Source organism: Epinephelus fuscoguttatus, linkage group LG2 (assembly GCF_011397635.1).
Source record: "Epinephelus fuscoguttatus linkage group LG2, E.fuscoguttatus.final_Chr_v1".
NCBI lineage: Eukaryota > Metazoa > Chordata > Actinopteri > Perciformes > Serranidae > Epinephelus > Epinephelus fuscoguttatus.
In genome coordinates this window covers 10,214,920-10,225,882 of record NC_064753.1, presented here as the reverse complement: position 1 = coordinate 10,225,882, position 10,963 = coordinate 10,214,920, and the positions used below count along the sequence as shown (strand labels likewise).

Here is a 10,963-nt window from a genome sequence, read left to right as displayed (position 1 = left end):
CATCTCGGAAACAAACGTTGACAAAAACGGTTCCATAATTCAAATTAAATTCAAAAGATAACGAAAAAACAGCTACAAGTTCGAGGGAATAGTGATAAAGTGGTAAAACTTGGCATTGATCCACAGCCTCAGACGGATGCGCTCAAGCGTGCCGCGCGCACAAGCTCCCTTGGTAGGCGATACTATATTTTCACATTTTTGCAGTTTAAAAGTTTTGATTTTTATTGATAACCTACTGTAGCGCCTGTAGTCTGAATAGCAACAACAATTGACACTAACATTCTTGCTAGGTTCGGAGAGTTGGTAATAGTTAGACGAGTACGATACCCTGAGGTTAACAGTTGACAATTTATTGCCACAACGGTAATTATTTTGCAGTGAATGAAAATAAAATATACAGAAAATAGAGCTCTTTCAAAATGGTAGAAAAATAATAAAATAAAAAAAAATAAAAACAATAAAAAGTTCAAAAGAAAATGTCCTTCCTTCTTTGTAGAAGGTTAGAGTTCGGTTCAGTTTCCGATCGTGTTCTGTGTGTGTAATGTTCAATGTTCAGTCCATAAGGTTACTACCCGGGTAGATTTTTGTGTTATGTTCTTATCTGTATCACAAGTGAAGTGAGTTGATGTCAGAAACTCCTCGGAGTGGATCCCACAGCTGGCCAGACCGTGCACCGTTCCGTCTGAATCGCTTGTCCTTGTGGCTCGCCACCGAACCTCCTTGGTCCGGAATTGGAATGAAGTCCTAATCCATCAACAAAACCCAAAAGGAAAACCAGTCTACACATAGAGTGTAGAACAAATAATCATTACTCTCTATTCAATGACATCTTTTTACTTCCACTTTTCACTCTATTTCTTTCATATATGCACCCAAATAAAGGATACACTGCATTTAAATGCTTTAAATGAGTCTACATATTTTTACAGTACAATATGAGTATTTTTACCATGACTATTATTGATCATGAACTTATATTTCAACATAAATAAACTTATTTATTTCAATAAAGCTCTATTTATATTTCTAAACAACTCTATGAACCAATATTTATCTTCCTAACAACAGTATTTATCTTTTAACCATAGATTTTATCTCTTTTTAACCATAAAGTTACAATATTAACTTATTCTTTTTTTAACAACTTACATATTTAACCAACTTTAGTGCAAAACACTCAATACATTCATTTCAATGACCACGAAAATAATTAACATGAACTGGTACCAAATAACCACATTTCTGTACCATAGCTGTCTCCATTTCTCATCATTAATCACAGTAAAGGCTCATTAGCTTAACCAGCTAGTAGCACGTTAGCTTGTATAGCCTCACAATTAGCATTCACATCACCTTTTGCAGGTAAAACCCAGAGTTAGCTTAGCGGCGATTAGCCGCGATTGCCATTAGCTTCACGCTAGGTCATTAGCGATCTTTTTACAGCTAGTTTACAGAGTACACAATGATACCACAGGTACCAGAGTAGGTTTAAAACATTAAGGAAACATATCATGGACTCCGACTGGTTTTATGAACATGCTTCAGTAACAGGAATTTCCTCATATCATGCTAATACCAACAGCTAACCTGAGGCCTAGCCCAGTAGCATAGCATTTCTCTTACCGGAGTTCTCAGAGGCTTACACGGTGAAACTCGGCTCCGCTCTCGCTCACGCACACTCACACGACTTTTCCTAATAAACAGAACACTTATGAAGATACTGCTTGAGTATTAATGATTAATTTGCGTGGTTTTCATCACATTACATACCCCGGTTCGTCAGCTCGTTCCATGTGCGAGTGCTCTGCTCAGTGGCTCAGCTCTGACTAAGATGGCGCTCGGGGCAGACCGTGACCACGCACAGGTCAGACCGAGATCACGTTCAATGCGTCTGACGTTACACATAGGGGTGGTGCGCCACCAAGTGGTGAAACTGAGGTACTACTTTTAAATCACAAATATTGGGTTAGTAACCATGTGGGTTACACCCTCCCCTCTTGAATCTGCATGAGTCCCTTCATGAGCTGGTCTCTCGTGCACATGGGGGTTGTCGTAGTTATCGATAGTGTCTAATGCTTGATTAAAGCTCCGTAAGATGTTCTGTGCTAAAGACACTAAGGGTTTTCCCAACTGAATGTAATGGAAACGGTCAGGGGCTTGTCGTGACCTTTCTGACCTTCGTGTTGAGTCAGGGGGGTTTCTTTCTGTTTCTTTGTCAGACTTGGGTGCCTGAGTGGGGTTTGGCTCAGCACCTTGTAGAGCCTCTACAGTCCCTTCACCTGCAGGGTTCTCCTCCTCAGTTCCATTTGTTTTGTCCTGTTCCTTTCCATTTGTCATATCCGATTCAGGTGTCACATCCAGTTTATTTGTCATATCCGGTTCAGGTGTCACATCCAGTTTATTTGTCATATCCGGTTCAGGTGTCACATCCAGTTTATTTGTCATATCCGGTTCTTTTGTCACATCCATCTCCTCTTCATGTGTCACGTCCTGTTGTGTACTGTCCTCTCCAGCAGGGGACTGCTCAACCATGACCTCAGGCCCCCCTTCATCTACCAACTCAGGAGGTGTTTCAACAGGTACAGCAGGGAGATTGCTGTTATCAGGACCACCCTGAGGCTGGGGGGTCAAGGGTACCAAAGGCAAGACCGGCAACCCACCACACTCTGGGGCTACATTGGGTTTCTGTTTCGGGATCTCACAAACTCGAGTGAATCTCTTTTCAGGAGCAACAGAGGACAGATCGGGATAGATTAAGAAGTCGTCATCAGACTCTGAGAGTTCCTCCAAGAGTTGTGGGTGACTCTGTCTTGTTCTTGGCTTGCGAACCTCAGGCTTGACAGGTTCAGGTTCCTCCTCTTCTGAGAGGTCACCGCAAGGGAGTAGTAGGTCCCTGTGTAGAGTTCGGATGGGACCGTCCCCGTTGATGGACTGTACTTTGTAAACAGGTAGGTCTCCCACTTTTTCCAGAACCTTGTACACAGTGGACTCCCACTTGTCCGCAAGCTTGTGTTTACTTCGGAACCTCAGATTTTTGACCAAGACTTGGTCTCCTTCCTCGAGTGTTGACTCTCGAACTGCTTTGTCAAAGCGGCGCTTGTTTCTGTCAGCAACTTTTTGTGAGTTTCTCGTGGCAATCTGATAACTCTCCTCCAAGCGTGCTTTTAGTTGTTTCACGTACTGAGAATGGGATTTGGGAGAGCCATCTTTCACAGGTAAGCAGAACGCGATATCAACAGGTAAACGAGGTTGACGTCCAAACATCAATTCGTATGGACTGAACCCTGTGACGTCGCTCTTGGTGCAGTTATAGGCATGGGTAAGTGGTTTCACAAAATCTCGCCAATGACTTTTTTCTTTGTCTTTTAGGGTTCCCAGCATGCCTAAGAGGGTTCGATTAAACCTCTCTACGGGGTTTCCCCTAGGGTGATAGGGCGTAGTGCGCACCTTAGTGATGCCTGCTAGGGCGCAGAGTTCTTTGATGAGTTGGGACTCGAAATCCCTGCCCTGATCACTCAGCAGCCGCTTGGGGAAGCCGTAGTGCACGAAGAACTGCTCCCAAAGAGTTTTGGCGACCGTTGCTGCCTTCTGGTCCTTGGTCGGAATGGCGACCGCATATTTGGTAAAATGGTCTGTAATGACCAATATGTCTTTTGTATTGTGACTGTCGGGCTCAAGAGACAAGTAGTCAATGCACACCAATTCCATGGGGCGAGTTGTATGGATGTTCACAAGAGGCGCTGATCTTTCTGGTTGTGTCTTCCTTCTGACACAACGTCCGCATGACTTAATCTTTTTCTCCACGTCTGCAGCCATTTTCGGCCAATAGAACCTTGTTCTAACCAAGTCCAGGGTCCTATCCAAACCCATATGTCCCATATCCTCATGTAAAGACTTGAGAATGGAAGCACGGAGAGACTTGGGAGCAACGAACTGGTAAGTGACATCATCTCCAGATTGACGTGTTCTGTACAACAGACCATTTGTCACCTCCAACCTTTTCCTTTCCTTGAGCATCAGCTTGAGCTCCAGAGAGTCAGGAACAAGGCTGGCCTCATCTCCGTCCTCCAAAACTTGGATAACCTGTCCAATGATTGGGTCGGACCTTTGATGTTGCTGAAGTTCCTCTGGACTGTAGGTAGGTATGGTAGAAGAACCTAACACATCATCATTCTCGTAGATGTCTGGACCCGCATCCGGATGGATAGCGAGGGACTCGACCAAGGTGATGGAAGGTAAGTCAGAGTCTGCCTCGTTAAGAGGACGGTGTTGACACACGACAGCAACTGCGTCTACAGGTAAGTCTTGTTGGTCAGAAGACGAGGAAAGATGATGTGAAGTGAATCTTTTGATTCACCCTTTCTCTTCAAGAGATGCAGGATCGTCAGCCAAACTGTCATGTGGCCGTCTTGAGAGGCCGTCGGCGTCCTGGTTGCTCTTCCCAGCATGGTACTTTATGTTGAAGTCGAAGGTCGAAAGAGCTGCTAGCCAGCGATAACTGGCAGCATCTAGTTTGGCGGACTTCAAAACATAAGTTAACGGATTATTGTCCGTTATGACAGTGAAAGCATTCCCATAGAGGTAGTCATGGAATTTCTCTACGATCGACCACTTGAGAGCGAGGAATTCAAGCTTATGGGCGGGATATCGCTTTTCACTGGATGAAAGGCCTCTGCTCGCATAAGCGATAACTCGCATTTCGCCTTCCTGTTCTTGGTACAGGGCGGCCCCTAGACCGGAAGTGCTAGCGTCGGTGTGGAGCACGTATGCCAGTTTTGGGTCTGCGAAACCAAGGACAGGTGCGGATGTGAGTTTTTCAATGATGACGTCAAATACCTTTTGACAATCAGGCGTCCACCGTTCGTTGAAGGGTTCTTTGGGGTTGAAGTACCCTCCGGTGCTAGATGTTCTGGGGCCCTTACGATAAGGTGGGTAGCCGCCGGTCAGATCGTTCAAGGGTTTGACTATTTTTGAATAGTCACGCACAAAGCGGCGGTAATACCCCGCGAAGCCCAGAAAGGATTTGAGCTCGCCGAGGTTTTGGGGTCTAGGCCAGGTGCGGAGAGCACTGACCTTGTCTGGGTCAGTCTCTACCCCTCTGCTCGAAACGATGTGGCCTAGATACCGCACTGAGCTCTGGAAGAAATGGCATTTTGCCGGCGAGAGTTTCAGACCATTCTCTCTCAGCTGCTGGAGGACGTGCTTGAGCTGGACTTCATGCTCCTCTAACGAGCTGGAAAACACGATGATGTCATCTAAAAATACCAGTACTTCCTTCAGATTGATGGAACCCATGACCCTCTCCATTAATCGTTGGAAGGTACTGGGGGCATTTGTGATGCCTTGGGGCATGCGATTGAATTCGTAAAACCCCAACGGGCAAACAAAAGCGGTCTTTGGCTTATCACGTTCCTCCATCTCTATTTGGTAATAGCCGGATTTTAGATCCATTACTGTAAACCATTTAGATCCGGCGAGAACTGAAAAGGCTTCCTCAAGATTGGGCAATGTGTATGCGTCTCTGACTGTCAATGAATTTAGTTTACGATAATCAATGCAAAGACGGACCTCTCCATTTTTTTTACGAACTACTACTATTGGGGAAGCGTAAGGGGACTCGGACTCACGAATCACTCCTGCGTCTAGTAGTGTACGCAAATGTTTTCTCACCGCTTCGTAGTCGTTTGGGTGGATTGGTCGGGGTTTTTGTTTGAATGGTGTGTCGTCTTTCAGGTTTATGTGGTGTTTTACTTTGGTTGCATGCCCAAAGTCGTTCTCATTACAGGCAAAAACATCACGATACTCATACAAACTACATGTTACTCTGTCCTTCCACTCTTTTGAAAGGGGCGAATCACCAAAGTCAATGGTGAAGCTTGACTGGTCTGGTTCTTTGGCTGGTTTGGGAATGCCAGCACAGCATTTCACAGGGTCAGCAGGTTCAGTTGAGTCAGGTAAGTTGTCATGGATCTCTTTGGGTGTGTGAAGCTCAGCAATGACACAGTTTGAAGGGAGTGTGACATTGTGCTCGTTCTCATTTCTCATCCATATAGACAGCTTGTGAGGATGGTGGCGGGGCAAGGTGACAAGGCAGCACTCCACAAACACCCCACCAGGTAAGGCAGAGGACTGAGGCTGCTCGACCATAACACAGTCACTGGGGATGTCAACCCTCACATACCCTTCTAAACAGGTTCTTTCTTTAGCAGGCAAGACCTGCTGGACTTTACCTTTAAGCTTTGCTAACCCTATTCTCCCTGTAGAGTTAACTTTGTTTCTGAGCTGGAGTACATGAAGGATCTGCCTATAGCCATAAACAGACGACAAGTCACTTGGGTTTTTATCAATACAATGTTCTTCATACAAAATGTCTAATGCGTTTGTGCCAATAAGGACAGGTAAGTCACAGTTACTGCTGCGGTCTGGTACCACTAAGGCTAACGTAGAGATTTCTGGCTCAGCTTCAATTAATTCTCTGGGGAACTTAAGAGTGATGGGTACATAGCCTAAATAAGGGACGTTCTGTCCGTTAGTGCCTTCAACATCCAGGGCTTGGAAGGGCTGGATGGGGTGCTCTGACAGGTGAGTTTTGGAAAAGGAAGCGGTCACTGTGGTCACCTGGGACCCTGAGTCTAGGAGACACCTAGTGTTAACACCTAACACACTGACATCTGCTACACATTTCTGTCCTACAAGACCTCGAGGGAGCTTAGCTTGGGGATCTACTTTGTGTGAGCGAATGAATGTTTTTGTCCTAAGTTTTGGGTTGGGACTATCATTATCAGCTCCAGTTCCTGGTTGTCCCTCGGCAGGAACTGCATTCAGTTTAAACTCTGTTCCCAAGCTTCTTGTTTTTGCTTTAGCTCTCTACGCTTCTTTTCAACTAATTCAGGGTTTGCTTCATTGTCGCAGGAAGGCGCAATGTGGCCGTCCTCGCCACACCTGAAGCAGTACCACGGGCGGGGCTTCCTATTGGTAGGTTTTGGTTCTGGAGAAGGTGATGGATTTCCTTCGGCAGGGGCTTTAGGCTTAGCCTTTTGTTTTTTACCTGGCTTAGCAGACGCTTGGGTTGAGCTAAGGGATGCTTTCAAGGAAGCTACTTGGGCTTGTAGTTTCGCCATTTGTTTTTCAAACTTTCGTGGGTTGGAGGGGGTAGCTGTTGCTTCATCATTATCAGTGGCGTAGTCCTCCACTGAGAGTGTGTGTGACTGTACTTTCATCTTGTTAGCTCCAAGGTGCTGCTTCATCCTGCTGGACTTAGCAGCTTGTCTGTCCTCCTCAGAGCGCACTGAAAGGAGTAACTCTGAAAAAGGAGGAGGGTTATTCTTCTTCTGTTCAAGCTGAAGACTGGTAAGTAGACCATTATTCCAGCAGCCTCTACAGAACTGTTTAAGCAGCTGGCGGTCAGAATCACTAGCAGCTAACCCACCTCTTTTGATGACCTTGCTCAAGATTGTCTGCAAGCGCTGCAAATAGCCAGAAGGTTTTTCTCCAGGGTCTTGGTTTGTGTGCAAGAACTTTGCAAAAAGCTCATCACCGTCATCAATGATACCATAAGCAGAGTCAAGAAGGGCAAGATACTCATGAGGAGAAGCATTGGGCCCGAGGTGTTTCACAATGGTGGCTGCCGGCGGGAAGAGACTCTCAACCATTTTCCTGGTTGTGTGGGTAGCAGACATGGTGCGGTCTGCAAGGAAAAACTCAACGTTGCTGCGCCACATGTCATAATCTGACTCTGCACTGGGACAAGGGATTTTCCCTGAAAAGGGTCTGAGTCGGGTGTTGCCTTGATAGTGGTGGGGGAGATCACTGCTCTTGATGACATGCTCAACCACTACTTTTTGGATTTCTGGAGTAGAGAGATGCTCAGAAGGTAAGTATTGGATTGGGATCTTGGGTGGGGATGAGACCGCCGCACCTACCTCAACTGGGGACGCTTGAAGTTCAGGGGTAGTTACACCAGGGGAGTGTGTAGGGCTGGCGTAGTAAGATCCCTGTTCACTTCCTGATGCGACAGGTTGAGTGGTCTGGGGTTTGGTGGATGCTTGGATCCTAGCCAGTTCATCTTGTAAAAGCTTCGCGAAATCTGCCCCACTTAGCTGAGCAACATCCTTCAGTTCGCTTAGATAGGTCTGAGTTAAGGTGGAACCTCTGTCTGCTGTGTACTGCTCTGATAAGAGCTCAATGTGGTGGACAATGTCTGGGCTACTGGAGGGCCTATCAACAGGTAAGGTATCTTTAAGATGCTCAATAGCTCCACCTGAACTATATTCCACTATAGCCGAGTTCTGGAACTTAGCTTCTCTGCTGGTAACTTTAAGTACCCTCTCAATCTTACCATACTGTCCCAGGTACTCAAATACTTCATTGTCTACCTCGCAACCAGTTACACCTCTAACTAACAGTGAATTAGGTACTTTAACATTTTCCCTTGTAACTGTATCCATGTTTGGGTTAGGACCACAATGTAAATTTATGTAAATTAAGTGGTATCAGTGTTTACAGAAATGTACAATAAATGTCACACTGTTAAACCTCACGTTCAAAGGAGTTAAACCAACTCCTGGCTGGCTCGCCAAGTTTTATGTAGCGCCTGTAGTCTGAATAGCAACAACAATTGACACTAACATTCTTGCTAGGTTCGGAGAGTTGGTAATAGTTAGACGAGTACGATACCCTGAGGTTAACAGTTGACAATTTATTGCCACAACGGTAATTATTTTGCAGTGAATGAAAATAAAATATACAGAAAATAGAGCTCTTTCAAAATGGTAGAAAAATAATAAAATAAAAAAAATAAAAACAATAAAAAGTTCAAAAGAAAATGTCCTTCCTTCTTTGTAGAAGGTTAGAGTTCGGTTCAGTTTCCGATCGTGTTCTGTGTGTGTAATGTTCAATGTTCAGTCCATAAGGTTACTACCCGGGTAGATTTTTGTGTTATGTTCTTATCTGTATCACAAGTGAAGTGAGTGTCAGAAACTCCTCGGAGTGGATCCCACAGCTGGCCAGACCGTGCACCGTTCCGTCTGAATCGCTTGTCCTTGTGGCTCGCCACCGAACCTCCTTGGTCCGGAATTGGAATGAAGTCCTAATCCATCAACAAAACCCAAAAGGAAAACCAGTCTACACATAGAGTGTAGAACAAATAATCATTACTCTCTATTCAATGACATCTTTTTACTTCCACTTTTCACTCTATTTCTTTCATATATGCACCCAAATAAAGGATACACTGCATTTAAATGCTTTAAATGAGTCTACATATTTTTACAGTACAATATGAGTATTTTTACCATGACTATTATTGATCATGAACTTATATTTCAACATAAATAAACTTATTTATTTCAATAAAGCTCTATTTATATTTCTAAACAACTCTATGAACCAATATTTATCTTCCTAACAACAGTATTTATCTTTTTAACCATAGATTTTATCTCTTTTTAACCATAAAGTTACAATATTAACTTATTCTTTTTTTAACAACTTACATATTTAACCAACTTTAGTGCAAAACACTCAATACATTCATTTCAATGACCACGAAAATAATTAACATGAACTGGTACCAAATAACCACATTTCTGTACCATAGCTGTCTCCATTTCTCATCATTAATCACAGTAAAGGCTCATTAGCTTAACCAGCTAGTAGCACGTTAGCTTGTATAGCCTCACAATTAGCATTCACATCACCTTTTGCAGGTAAAACCCAGAGTTAGCTTAGCGGCGATTAGCCGCGATTGCCATTAGCTTCACGCTAGGTCGTTAGCGATCTTTTTACAGCTTGTTTACAGAGTACACAATGATACCACAGGTACCAGAGTAGGTTTAAAACATTAAGGAAACATATCATGGACTCCGACTGGTTTTATGAACATGCTTCAGTAACAGGAATTTCCTCATATCATGCTAATACCAACAGCTAACCTGAGGCCTAGCCCAGTAGCATAGCATTTCTCTTACCGGAGTTCTCAGAGGCTTACACGGTGAAACTCGGCTCCGCTCTCGCTCACGCACACTCACACGACTTTTCCTAATAAACAGAACACTTATGAAGATACTGCTCGAGTATTAATGATTAATTTGCGTGGTTTTCATCACATTACATACCCCGGTTCGTCAGCTCGTTCCATGTGCGAGTGCTCTGCTCAGTGGCTCAGCTCTGACTAAGATGGCGCTCGGGGCAGACCGTGACCACGCACAGGTCAGACCGAGATCACGTTCAATGCGTCTGACGTTACACATAGGGGTGGTGCGCCACCAAGTGGTGAAACTGAGGTACTACTTTTAAATCACAAATATTGGGTTAGTAACCATGTGGGTTACACTACATTTACCGACAACAAAAAGACTACATTAAGCACCAAAAAAAATGTAAAAAAAAAAAAATAAATAAAAAATTAAAAATAATAATATTAATGATAAAAAAAGTAAATAAAAAAACGAATATTGAATATCAACTTTTCATAACGAATACCTACCCATAGAAACGAATATTCAAATATCCGAATATCTGGGTACAGCCCTAGTAGGTTTAGAAAAAAACAATTTGGTTTGGCTATGTATTTTATACAGAGAGCGAACACTGAAATTCTGGGGCTTGTTGGACCCATCCACCACCTCTCCCGACCACCCTATGGGAACTTTGCAGCTCTGTTTATTACGTTATGTCACTACCGGCAGTATTTTAGCCTGACACCATCCAGCGGCATATCAAACCCCCACAACAGGTGCAGTCTGCCTGCACTATAAACTGACCCGCTCAGCTTTTGGCATCAGGCTCTGAAGCCAAAATCCTGGACAAAGCAGGGATGTTTGACGATTTCAGAATGACAACGGGTTGGACATAACCACCTGTAAAATTTTACGCTTTGGTTTTTGTACAGATCAAGCAAATGAGATATTGCTCATTTATTAGTGAGTTTTAGAGGTGATTAGAGGAGATCTGCTGCTCAATA

The 10,963-nt window shown here is 44.0% G+C and overlaps 1 long non-coding RNA gene across 1 annotated transcript; it reads right to left on the bottom strand.

Annotated features, from left to right (window-relative positions):
- Nucleotides 1-8,994: 8,994 nt before the first annotated feature.
- LOC125881307 (uncharacterized) lies at nt 8,995-10,182 on the bottom strand. The gene is made up of 3 exons (XR_007448226.1): nt 10,116-10,182; nt 9,969-10,038; nt 8,995-9,123 (listed from the first exon to the last, which is right to left on the bottom strand). It is a non-coding gene; the product is annotated as an uncharacterized LOC125881307 (long non-coding RNA).
- Between the last annotated feature and the right edge of the window lie 781 nt (nt 10,183-10,963).